Source organism: Chlorocebus sabaeus, chromosome 3 (genome assembly GCF_047675955.1).
Source record: "Chlorocebus sabaeus isolate Y175 chromosome 3, mChlSab1.0.hap1, whole genome shotgun sequence".
In the NCBI taxonomy this organism is placed as follows: domain Eukaryota; kingdom Metazoa; phylum Chordata; class Mammalia; order Primates; family Cercopithecidae; genus Chlorocebus; species Chlorocebus sabaeus.
In genome coordinates, this window is record NC_132906.1 from 25,980,228 (window position 1) to 25,994,191 (window position 13,964).

The window sequence follows — 13,964 nt, forward strand, 5'->3', positions numbered from 1 at the left end:
TTGCAGCACATTGTAAAAATCAACCATTTAAATAAAACTATTCCATCACTCTTTCAAACATGCCAAATTGGGTAAAATGTCTAGTCATAAGACAAGCTATCATGTGCTTTAAAATGACATAAATAAGTTTTCTTTGATAGTTAGAAAATTTACATCATTCCTTTTTGCTCCAGAACTTATATTTTTCAATTTCCTTTCCCCACAAAGTCAAATTCTGGTATTATCAGTCACCTATTCAAACTCATTCAAAATTAAATCCATTACTCTTTTTTCATTTTTATAGATGTAAGCAATTTAAAAATTCTTCACATAGGTAAGTAAATCAGAATGAAAAAATTTTGCTTCTTACTTAAATGCCCAACATTATATTGCAATCTGTCAAAAATTGTTTTAATGTTTTATTGACTGACAGCTCAGTTAGATTCTCCTTTAATTTTGTCAAAACCTACGAATTTTAAATAACTGAGTTTTAAAATTATTCATTATCTAGCCATTATACTCATTCACTTAATTTCTGAGAATTATTTTTTAAATGGCTTTACTGAGGCTGATCAACAAATACATAATTATACCTGTTACTCTACATGAAAACATTTTGTGCAATCTAATATGGAATGAATTTGGAAAATCAAAATATTGTTAATTATAGTACTCCTTACTCAAAATATTTTTGACAACTTTTTTTTTTTTTTAAAGACAGAATTTCACTTTTGTTGCCTAAGCTGGAGTGCAATGGCACGATCTCGGCTCACTACAACCTCCACCTCCTGGGTTCAAGCGATTATCCTACTTTAGCCTCCCAAGTAGCTCGGATTACAGGCACGAGCCACCACACCTGGCTAATTTTTTGTATTTTTAGTAGAAACAGGGTTTCACAATGTTAGGCAGGCTGGTCTCAAACTCCTGACCTCAGGTGATCTGCCCGCCTCGGCCTCCCAAAGTGCTAGGATTACAGGCATAAGCTACTATGCCCGGCTGATAACACATTTTTATCTCATCATTCAATGTATGCATCCAAACCTCATAACTGCAGACTCAGTTCTGTCAATTTATGGAGGTATCCACCATGCAAAGCCAGTTGTCATCACGAAAACCAATCAACCAAATTGGATTTGCTTTCTATTAGAAAAAGTCTGTCGTCATTTTTCAATCTAAGTAACCGTTAACACATGTTCCTGTAACAAGTATCTCACTTCTGAATTCTAACACAGATGCATAGTATTGGAACAGACCTTTCCCATAAGATTGCCACTTGGACAAAATAAGGCTTCTCTAACCTTCAATATTTTCAAGCATCTTTAGGAGCAACCATGTTTTACTGCTATGTCTCTTCCTTCTGTCGTGAGCACTGTCACACACCAGGTAGGAGCTGCTCTGTGACTGCATCCTGAAGTGAAAAGAGAATGGAGTATATTCTCTTCACTCTCCTCTCATGTGTCTCTCCCCAGGAAGTATTGCACTCACTGACAAGTAGGGGATATAAGAAAATGCCATTGCTTCTGCTACCCTACTTTACAATATATTTGAGTTTGGAGAATTGCCACAGAAGCTGAAATACCATGTCTAATGCCACAGTTTTCACCCCCCACCCCCCAAAATATGTAAAAGACAGAGAAAGTTACAAAATCCTTAAATCAGTGAAATCATCATAACTGATATTTTTCATTGGATTAGAGGTTTTTATACCTCTGAACTATTCACTGTGGGAGGATTTCAGAGGTGTGAATTTATGCCTTTCTTTTGGAAAGTGAAAACAAAGGCAGAAAAGAAGGATGCACGTGGCTTCCTGAATTGCAGGCTCCTTTCCAAGACAATAAATCACAGAAAAGAGTATGTATGGATGTTGAACATATGTCAACTGATGCCCTCAAAACAATTTGTCCCCATGCAGCTTTTGGAAAGATGTCCTATTCTCCAACAGGTACCAGAACCCCAATGTTGCCGTAGATGTCAAAGCAACTGGGAAGATTATATGTAATTCACAATTCTTGAAAAATAAGACATTTTGTTCTCTACTATGTGTATGAATCTTCTATTACCGTATAACAAACATCAGCAGAAGAAAATACACATTTATTACTTCATAGTTTCCATGGGTCTAAGTACACACAATCCCAGCACATCTTCACTGGGTCTTCAGCTCAGGGTCTCACATGGCTGCCTCAAGATGTCAGCTGGTGCTGCAATCTGAGGCTGAGCTCCTCTTCCAAGCTCACTGGTTACTGACAGAATCCAAGTCTTAGGATTGTAAGACTGAGGCCCTCTCTCCCAGAGGCTGCACATGTTCCCTGCCATATGACCCTCTCCACCATGTGGCAGTTTGTTTCCTCAAAGCCAGTAGGACAACGTCTCTGCTTCTTCTTTTCTCTCTACCTCTAGACCCACCTCTAAAAGGCTCAACTGATTAGGTCAGGCCTACCAAAGTCATCTCCCTTTTGGTTAACCTGAAGTGAACTAATTAGGGGGCTTAATTACATCTGTAAAATTCCTTTACCTTTGCAATATAATGTAACATAATCCAAAAAGTAATATTTCATCATTTTTTGCTATGGTCTACTGGTTAGACACAAGCTACAGGCTCCACCCATAGTCAAGAAAAAAGAGTTTTACAAGGGGTGAGTCATTGGGCATCATCTTAGAATTCTGCCTACCACACTATTTAAGCCAAAAATAAAATTAAAATTATGAATATAACAAACATGGAATGTTTTCTTCAAGTTTTAGAATACAAAATTTAAAGGACGGCCCCTAGAGCACTCATTATTTAGTGATTCTTAGAAGGATTACCAGGGAAATTAGCTTACAACATAGATTTTCCTAGCCCCACTCCTAGAGATTCTAATTCAGCTGGCAAAGAGTCGACCAGGAATCAGCATTTTAGGTAAGTTCTCCCTGATGATTCTGATATAAGCTCTGACCACACATTGAAAACCCCTAAATAGTGCTTCCATAATTAAAGAATGACTTACATTTTCCTAAGGCTCTGCAGTTTGGGCCAAAGAATTCCTCCAAATGGGCTTCTTGGCCCCTTTGTTTTATATAAGCTATATTTCACAGGCTCCACCTCTCTGCTTAGCACCTAACATATTGAGAAACCTTTATATAGGTTCAGGAAGTACCCTTCTGTGTAGAGTCTTTCTTGTAAGAGTAAGCAGACAGCCTTCTCTCTGCTGTAAACCAAATATAAATTTTTTAAATAGCATGGAGTGGATAGAAGCCTGGTTTCTTCTCCAACTGGAGTTTCTACCATTCTTGAGAAAAGAATGGGAAAGGACAAAAGTCTAACTCTAAAGCAGGCCAAGAAACTCCCTTAAGCAGTGACCACCTCATTGGTATGTTCCCTACTAAGACTCTTGCTGGTTTCTGAAGATAGGACCTCCTTGGACACTCTTTGATCAAAATAGGGTGGGAAAGCAGTGGTGGCCCCAATGATGTGCCTCTGTATTTTCCAGATAGACTCTACCTAACTTATGAAACACAGCAAATGTTCAAGGTGGTACGTAACTTGGGCTAGATTGAATTGTAGGACCTTCAAGTGCCTTCTTTTCAGAGAAGAAAAACACTGGGAAAAGTTCTAGAAGTTACTGAGGGACATCAGGACATCAGTAGACATCATCAGCATCAGTTACAGATACCCAAAGAGTAATAAGGTGCCATAAAGACAAGAGGGAAGAAACCCACAGCACTTGATTCACTCAACTAATAGCTATTGAGTGCTTATAAAGTATTGCATCATGCTGTAAGCATTATTATAGCCCCTCTACATTTTGCACTAGAGAGAAGAGGTTTGCTTTCTCACTGCCTGGTTTTGCCCCTTCTTGAAAAGCTTATAAAACCATACTCTTCTCAGCATAGGATCACCTGTGATCAAAAGAAAGAAGGGTGCTTTGACAATTGTTCCTTTCTCCCTCTTAACCCAAGGATACCAAACCAGGCCAATTACAGTTCCCCCTTGCGACCTGACCGTGACTTCTAAGGAAAACTCTCAAAGATAGAAAAAGAGGCAGATCAGCGTGGCTCTTAGGAAGCAGGGAATAATGCATGTGCCTCAGTCCCCATGTGGGTAACCCAGAGAGAATAGGTAAAATAAAGGAACCAAGATGTGCAGCCTCATAAGATGGCTGAGGTTGAAACATGCACTATTCTACTTTCCCCACATGTTAAACTGGCAGTTCACACTGGCTGACCCAAGTAAAATATCTGAGTAGGCAAAATGTGACTGTGTCAACCCAACCTTCCAGGTCATATCTACATTCTTTCCCCGCCATAACCCTTCCTGTGTGTACATGTTATCCTTCCCGGATTCTACATACTATATCTTTGAGTTCTCTTCCTATTAAAAAAAGTTATCGGGAAAGAATCAGAAAGCCATTTATATGACCTTAAAACACAGGTTGATTTTTTTAATCTTTATTTTTATTGTAGTTTAACAAATTATAGTTGCATATATTTATGGAGTACAATGTGAGGCTATGATTTATGAATACAGTGTGAAATAAATCAACCTAATTAACATATTCATGACCTCAAATACTTATGTTTTGTGGTGAGAACACTTGAAACTTTCAGTAATTTAGAAATGTGCAATGGATTATTATTTACTATATTTGAAAATGTTAGTGATGAAAGTTACCTAATCAGTTGTCACTACTGTATCTAGAAACCAATCTTGAAAATGTGATGGCTTTTTTAGTGCCATCTGCTCGTGGAGCCACCGCTGCCACCCTGAGTCACTGCCTGTGCAGCTCTGGCCACCTGGCTCCCCATATTAGCTGCTGATATTTGGAGTTCTTACAACATGGCAGACATTGACAACAAAGAACAGTCTGAATTTGATCAAGATTTGGATGACGTTAAAAAAGTAGAAGAAGAAGAAACTGGTGAAGAAACAAAAATCAAAGCACGTCAGCTAACCTTTCAGATGATGCAAAATCCTCAGATTCTTCAGCTCTTCAAGAAAGACTTGATGGTATATTAGAAACACCAACAATGTATCCAACAGGATACACTGAAAGCCTGCCTAGGGTAGTTAAAAGACAAGTGAATGCTCTCAAAAACCTATAAGTTAAATGTGCACATATAGAAGCCCAATTCTATGAGGAAGTTCACAATCTTGAAAGGAAGTATGCCGTTCTCTGTCAGCCTCTATTTGATAAGCGATTTGAGATTATTAATGCAATTTATGAACCTACAGAAGAAGTGAATGGAAACCAGAGAATGAGATCTCAGAGGAGTTGAAAGAAAAGGCCAAGATTGAAGATGAGAAAAAAGATGAAGAAAAAGAAGATGCCAAAGGAATGCCTGAATTTTGGTTAATTGTTTTTAAGAATGCTGACTTGCTCAGTGATATTGAGAGGTGACAATGTGCTAGCAGCCCTCACTCTCAGCGCCTCCTCAGCCTCCTTGTCCACTCTGGCAGCGCTTGAGGAGCCCTTCAACCTGCCATGGCACTGTGGGAGCCCCTCTCTGGGCTGGCTGAGGCTGGAGCCTCCTCCTTCTGCTTGCCAGAAGGTGTGGAGGGAGAGGCGCCTGCGGGAACCGGGGCTGCGTGAGGCGCTAACCAGCCAGTGCGAGTTCCGGTGGGCACAGGTGCAGTCTCTGAGGGCCCCGCACACGGAGCAGCAGGCCAGCGCTGCAGGCCCAGGGCAGTGAGGGGCTTAGCACCCCGGCCAGCAGCTGCGGAGGTTGGGCAGGGTCCCCCAACAGTGCCGGCCTGCCAGCACTGCACTCAAATTCTCACCGGGTGTAGCTGCCTCTCCACAGGGCAGGGCTCTGGACCTGCAGCCCGCCATGTCTGAGCTCCCCCCACTGCGGTGGGCTCCCTCACGGCCTGAGCCTCCCGGACAGGCACTGCCCCCTGCTCCCATGGTGCCCAGTTCCATGGACAGCCCAAGGGCTGAGGAGTGAGGCACAGCTGGGGACTGGCGGGCAGCTCGGCCTGCAGCCCCGGTGTAGGATCCACTGAGTGAAGCCAGCTGGGCTCCTGAAGGGATGGGGACTTGGAGAACTTTTATATCTAGCCAGAAGATTGTATGCACACCAATCAGCACTCTGTATCTAGCTAACCTAGTGGGGACTTGGAGAACTTTTCCTTCTAGCACTCTGTGGCTAGCTCAAGGATTGTAAATACACCAATCAGTACTCGGTGTCTAGCTCAAGGTTTGTAAATACACCAACTGGTACTCTGTATCTAGCTAACTCTGTGTCTAGCTAACCTAGTGGGGACTTGGAGAACTTTTCCATCTAGCACTCTGTGTCTAGCTTAAGGATTGTAAACGCACCAATCAACACTCTGTGTCTAGCTCAGGGTTTGTAAATACACCAATCAGTACTCTGTGTCTAGCTCAAGGTTTGTAAATACACCAATTGGTACTCTGTATCTAGCTAACTCTGTGTCTAGCTAACCTAGTGGGGACTTGGAGAACTTTTCTGTGTAGCACTGTGTCTAGCTCAAGGATTGTAAACGCACCAATCAGCACTCTGTGGAATTCCACCCTGTGGAAGCTTTGTTATTTCGCTCTTTGCAATAAATCTTGCTGCTGCTCACTCTTTGGGTCCACGCTGTCTTTATGAACTGTAACACTCACTGCGAAGGTCTGCAGCTTCACTCCTGAAGCCAGCGAGACCACGAACCCACCGGGAAGAAGCCAGCGAGACCACGAACCCACCGGGAAGAAGGAACAAACTCTGGACACACTATCTTTAAGAACTGTAACACTTACCGCGAGGGTCCGTGGCTTCATTCTTGAAGTCAGCAAGACCAAGAACCCACCAATTCCGGACACAATATGCTTCAGGAACATGAGGAACCTATTCTGAAGAACTTGGAAGATATTAAAGTGAAGTTCTCAGATGCTGGCCAGCCCATGAGTTTTGCCTTAGAATTTCACTTTGAAACCAATGAATATTTTCAAAATGAAGTGCTGACAAAGACATATAGGATGAGGTCAGAACCGATGATTCTGATCCCTTTTATTTTGATGGACCAAAAATTATGGGTTTTACAGGGTGCCAAATAGATTGGAAAAAGGAAAGAATGTCACTTTGAAAACCATTAAGAAGCAGCAGAAAGACAAGGGATGTGGGACAGTTCGTACTCTGACTAAAACAGTTTCCAAAGACTCTTTCTTTAATGTTTTTGCCCCTCCTGAAGTTTCTGAGAGTGGAGATCTGGATGATGCTGCTGAAACAATCCTTGCTGCAGACTTCGAAACTGGTCACTTTTTACCTTAGTGTATAATCCCAGGATCAGTGTTATACTTTACTGGGGAAGCTACTGAAGATGATGATGATGATTATGATGAAGAAGGTGAAGAAGTGGATGAGGAAGGGGAAGTAGAAGGAGATGAGGAAAATGATCCAGACTATGACCCAAAGAAGGATTAAAATCCAGCAGAGCACAAGCAGTAATGAAGCAGGATGTATGTGACCTTGAGGATAACCTGCACTATAGTACCCTAAACACAACTCTTACTTACAGCCTTATGTTTTTGTATTTTCTTGGTAGACTAGGTTAATTTTTTTAAATGACAGGAAACTGATATTTTAAAGACCAATTTGTTCTACCCGGCATTTTAACTAGTTTTTCTGCCCAAGATGTTGAATGCACAAATTCTGTCACACTTGTTCATTCATTGCTACATAATTTGGTTCTTCTGGAATATTTTTATGTGGCTCTTGGAGTACAGCTGGGAAAATTAACAACTGTTAAAGGAAACACTTTTTTGTGATTTTTTTCTTGAAGAACCAAAGTATTTTTTCAGCTGGTTGTTGAATAGGGTTAAGTCCACTCAGATTAGCTGTGCCTTTCATTGCTTTGTTATAGAAATGCAGTGACTTATACTAAGACAATTCATCATTTAAAACAAATAGGCAACACAACTATATGGTTAAGAATTTCCAGTATAAGCACACCCAGTAACTGTATTAGATTGTTAATGGCTTATTGTGTTATAGGTGACATAATTAACTGTAAAGTAACCTGACTTAGTATAGTTACTGGTACCACAGTGAGGTGAATAGAACAGGATATTCATAATTTAGACTGCATTTAGCTGTACTTTTAGATTTAACCTCCATTAACTAAGCATCTTTTCTCTGTGGTAGGGGTCTACCTTCTGCTTCCCTAGAAAGGATGAATTTCCATCATTTGACAAGCCTGTTTTCAAGTTATTTGTTGTTTGTTTGCTTTTGTTTTTGCAGCCTAAAATTAAAATTTCAAATATAAAAATGAAATGTGTGATGATGCTCTTTTAAATAGCTGTGAATAAATTATTGTGTGCTTGTTCTTACTTTGTCCCTATTTTGTTGTATAATATTTAAGTAAAAGGAGATTATCCTTATTGAATTTCCAAAACTTATATTTGCATTTACCATTTTTTAATGATGGAGAGAAAAGTTAGTTGTCTTCCTTTGATAAGCTTGGCACAGGACCTATCACTTTTTGATGCTTTGGATCAAAATTCTGTCACCAGAATGCTACTAATTAGTTATATACAAGGAACAACCTAATCACTTTAATACAATGATTTGAAGTGCTACAGGCAGTAACTACTGAACACCAAATCACAGTGTTTTAATTTGTGACATGTTAGAATAATGGGACTTTCTTTAGTATAAATATTCTATTAACTAATCCTTGTGCTGTTAAGTTATAGGGTTTTGACTCATGGGTCTGAAAAAGGCCCTGCTAAATCTTGAACACTGATACAGTTGAAGCCTTATCTTCAGACCCAGGAGAAGCTGACAACCAAATTGAACTTCTTTCAAGAGACACAGGAGTTGATTGTATGGACTGAACTAATAGGGGACTGAAATAATTTTTACAGCTTTTTTTGTTTGAAACATTGCTGATTCTTGAGAGCCTGGAGAACTTTTTTTCATTTTGAGCTATCTATAGCATTTAACAATTGAATACAGTATTGTGTTATACACAGAATTTGAGGCATATTTCTTACTCTGCCTAATTTCTCCAGAATTTGTAAATTATGTGTGAATATTCTTAATTTATGGCAATGTGCTTGTTTGCATAAGTTCAACAAGAATCTGTTTGTTTTTAGAACTGAACACAATTAGAGGAACTGGTCATTTTTCCAGGACTTTGACTGAAATGGCCTTGTGAAACGTTCCAGCAAGGCCAATTTAAGAGAGCCTATCTGGACAATGATTCTTGCTGCACTTTGTCTAGATAATCAGGCCAAGTGTATGGGACTGAAGCTTATTTTGCAGTCAGACTGGTCCTGCTGAGATTTGTCTTTGGCGGAAGCACTGGACTGTGTTTCAGAAGAAAATGATAGCATTAGATTAATGTTTGAATCCATGCCCCTCCTTAGCATGAGGCAGCCAGAAAGATTAACAACCAGATTCCCCATGATTGAGGCACTGATACATAGAAAAGGGAGACTAAAGCCAACCCAGTAGTCCCATAGACAGTTTTTTGTTTGTTTGTTTGTTTGTTTGGGATAAACATAGAAAGTGACCTTTCTGGGCTTAAAGCCTGAAACCTACATTTGTTTTAACTGAGTTCTTTCCTCAGGGGAAGACCCCCCAGGCCTCTCAAAAAGTATCAAAGAACTGCAACTCTTCAGATTACCACAACCAGGCAATGAGACACCAGGCTCCTCATTCATCATGATTGCTTTCTTACCCCTCTCCAGTTCCTGTTTGCCCATACATAGTTACATTTCTTCTCTGCTATATAAGCCCCTAATTTTAGCAGGTCAGGGAGATGGATTTGAGACTGATCTCCCACATCCTCAGCGATAGAGCCTGATTAAAGCCTTCTTTCTTGATATTACTCATCACCTCAGTCATTGACTTTCTGTGCAGTGAGCAGCAGGACCTAGACTGAACCCCTGGCGTATCAGTAACATATTCACCATGCTGACTAATATATTTCAAAGAAATAAAATACTTATTCCTTCTGTATAATTGAAGATTTGTACCCTTTGACCATCATCTCCTCAGTTCCTCCAACTCCCCGCCTGTAGTCACCACCTGCGATGGTTTCAATGTCCTCCACAAAGCTCATGTTGAAGCTTAATCCCCAATGTGGCAGTATTGAGAGGTAGGTCCTTTAACAGGTGATTGGATCTTGAAGGCTCTGCCCCCATTAATGGGTTAATCTTTTCAAGGATTAATGAGTTAATGGATAAATGAGTTATCATGGGGAGGAGGGACTGGTGGCTTTATAAGAAGAAGACAGACCTGAGCACACATTAGCACACTCAGCCCCCTCACCTGTAATTCCCTGCACTGCTTTAGTACCTTTCAGAGAGTCCACACCAGCAAAAAGTCTCTCACCAGAGGTAGTCCCTCAACCTAGGACTTTCTAACCTCCAGAACTATAAGAAATAAATTTCATTTCTTATAAATTACTCAATTTTAGGCATTCTCTTATAAGCAACAGAAAATGGACTAACACATTACCATTGTACCCTGTTTCTTTGAGTTCATTTGTTCTAGATTCCACATATAAGTAAGAAAATGCAGGCCGGGCACGGTGGCTCACGCCTGTAATCCCAGCACTTTGGGAGGCCGAGACGGGCGGATCACAAGGTCAGGAGATCGAGACCATCCTGGCTAACACGGTGAAACCCTGTCTCTACTAAAAAATACAAAAAACTAGCTGGGCGAGGTGGCGGGCGCCTGTAGTCCCAGCTACTCGGGAGGCTGAGGCAGGAGAATGGCGGGAACCCGGGAGGCAGAGCTTGCAGTGAGCCGAGATCCGGCCACTGCACTCCAGCCTGGGTGACAGAGCAAGACTCCATCTCAAAAAAAAAAAAAAATACACAAACACATACACACATGTATCTGTATATACACACACACACACCACACACACACACACTGTACACTCACACACACGGAATACTATTAAGCCTTAAAAAAATAAGTTTTGTCATTTGTGACAACATGGATGAAATTGGAAAACACGCTAAGTTAAATAAGCCAGACACAGAAAGGCAAATAGACACACACACACACACAAAACGCACCACATTTTCTTTATCCATTCGTCTCTTGAATGACACTTAGGTTGATTCATAACTTGGCTATTGTGAATAGTACTGCAACGAACATAGGAGTGCAGACATCTCTTTGACATACTAATTTCAATTTTTTGAGTAAATACCCAGATTGCTGGATCATATGGGGATTCTATTTTATGTTTTTTTGAGGAACAGTCATACAATTTTTCATAATTGCATACTAAGTTACATTCCCAACAACAGCGTAAAAGGGTTCTTAGCCATTATGACAGGTGTGAGGTAATATCTTATTGTGGTTTTGATTTGCTTTTCCCTAATAATTAGTTATATGGAGCATTTTTGGAAATATCTGTTGGCCATTTGTATGTCTTATTTTGAGAAATATCTGCTAAAGTCCCTTGCCCATTTTCCCCTTTTTATATGCCAAGTCACATTGTCCGTTTTTAATCAGATTGTTTTTTTCTAGAGTTAAGTTGCTTATGTATTTGGATATTAATGCCTTATCAGATGCATGATTCACAAATATGTATATGATTCACAAACATTTTCTCCCATTCAGTAAATTATCTCTTCACTGCATTGACTGTTTCCTTTGCTATACAGAAGCTTTTTAATTTGTTGCAGTCCTATTGCTTATGTTTGCTTTTCTTGCCTGTGCTTTTAAAGTCATATCCAAAAAAATCATTGCCCAGACCAAAGTCATGGAGCTTTGTGAGATCTATTCTATAATTTTACAGTTTCAGGTCTTACATTTAAGTTTTTAAATTATTTTGAGTTGATTTTTGTATATGGAGTGAGATAAGGGTCTAATTTCATTCCTCTGCATATGGATATACAGGTTTTTTTCAACACCATTTATTGAAGAGTTATTTTCCCAATACATATACTTGGCACCTTTGTCAAAAATCAATTGACTGTACATGCCTGGGTTCATTTCTGGGCTCTCTGTTCTGTTCCAGGAGTCTACTTTTATGTCAGTGTTATTCTGTTTTAATTACTATTGTTTTGTAATATAGTTTGAAATCAAGTAATGTGACACCTCTAGCTTTGTTCTTTGTGCTCATGATTGCTTTGGCTATTTGAAGTTTTGGGGGATTCAATATACATTCTAGAAATTTTTTATGTTATTAAATTTTCATTTTATAAATGAATAGCCAAGTTATGGATCAACCATAAAATGAAAATTTACATTGGAATTTGGACAGGAATTGTATTGAATCTGTAGATTGCTTTGGGTAGTATGGACAATTTAACACTATTCTTTTCATTCATGAACACAGGATATCTTTCCATTTATTTGTGTCTTCCCCAGTTTCTTTCATTAATGTTTTACAGGTTTTCAGTGTACAGATCGTTCACCTCCTTAAATTTATTCTTCCTTAGTTAATTTTATTCATTATAGCTACTTTAAATGCAATTGTTCTCTTTCTTTTTTGAAATGTTTGTTCTTAGTGTATAGAAACACTACTTTTTGTATATTGATTTTGTATCCTGCAATTTTTTCTCATTTATTAGTTCTAACAGTTTTTTGATGAAATCATTAGGATTTCCTATATACAACATCATATCATCAGCAAACAGCAGCAACCTAACTTCTTCCTTTCCTGTTTGGATCCCATTTATTTCTTCCTCTTGCCTAAATGCTCTGGCAAAAACTTTCAGTACCAAGTTGAATACAGGTGGTAAGAGTGGGTACATTTGTCTTGTTCTGGATCTTAGAGCAAAGGGTTTCAATTTTTCACTATGTATAATGTCAGGTGTGGGCTTGTCATATATAGTTTTTATTGTGTTGAGGTACATTTCTTCTATACCTGATTTGTTGAGTGTTTTCATCATGGATAGATGTTTTCTTTTGTGAAATAATTTTCTGCATCTAGTGAGATGACATGAGATGATCACATGGTTTTTGTCCTTCGTTCTTGCTAATGTGATGTATAACATTTATTCATATGCATATGTTGAACCATCTTTGCTTCCCAGGGAGAAATTCCACTTGATTACGGTGAATGATTCTTCTAATGTGTTGTTGAATTTTGTTTGCTAGGATTTCATTGAGGATTTCTGCATCAACATTCATCAAGGATATTGTCCTGGGTGAGGTCTGAGACTGGTCCTAGAGGCTGGCTATCTAGGAATTCAAGCCAGATAAAACATCCCACTGTTTCTGGTAGTGACCACAGCATGGCTTTGTGGGTGGGCTATACTGTTAGGTAGTACCTCTGATTTGATGCCACCACTGACAGGCACATAGAGCTACCACCAAGATCCACATGCTCACTGCTGTGGCCTCTGCCTCCTTGCTTTATTTCTTCCTGACCCCTGGTGGTCTAGCTGTGCTGTGCTATTTTCCACTGTGTTGTCTTTGAGGTGAGATGGGAGTGGACTTCCTGGGAAGCATCTCGGAATGTTAGGAGAGCTAGATGTCCACCTCCAGTTCTCTTTCCTTCCGTAGAAACTGTGGTCCCTGGAGATTCCTCCCTGTGTGGCATTGTGCCAACTTGGGGGGTGGAGGGCAACACAGTCAAAGTGAGATCCTTTCTCTTACCCTTTCCATGCAGCTCCTTTTCATTCCATGGACCACACAGGTGACTTGGGCCCTTTTGCTATTTGGAAGGTGTTCACCAAGGTGTTCTTATCTGTGGATAGCTGCTAGTTTAACTCTCTGTGGGCAGTAGTGAAGCCTGGGACCTCTTATTCTACCACCTTGTTGTCATCACCAAGCAAATTATTATTGTCTTTATTTTAACAAAGACGTAAGTTTATAAAGGATTCCCTTATGGTGAAAATTAAAGTATTAGTCTGTGGAAAAGACAGATTTGTTTTTGTTAAAATTTTTTAAAGAAAGACAACAAAATTTCTACAATCATTCCATATATGCAGTCCTTTGTACTTAAAGTTTTACAAATATTTGAAAAAGAAAGTAGGGAAAAATCATGTTCATTCCAGTCTCTACAGTTCTTTGAAACATAATGT

General features: G+C 39.6%; 1 pseudogene; it reads left to right on the plus strand.

The window, feature by feature from the left end:
* Window positions 1-4,732: 4,732 nt before the first annotated feature.
* On the plus strand, window positions 4,733-7,426 carry LOC103214397 (nucleosome assembly protein 1-like 1; annotated as a pseudogene).
* Window positions 7,427-13,964: the final 6,538 nt, after the last annotated feature.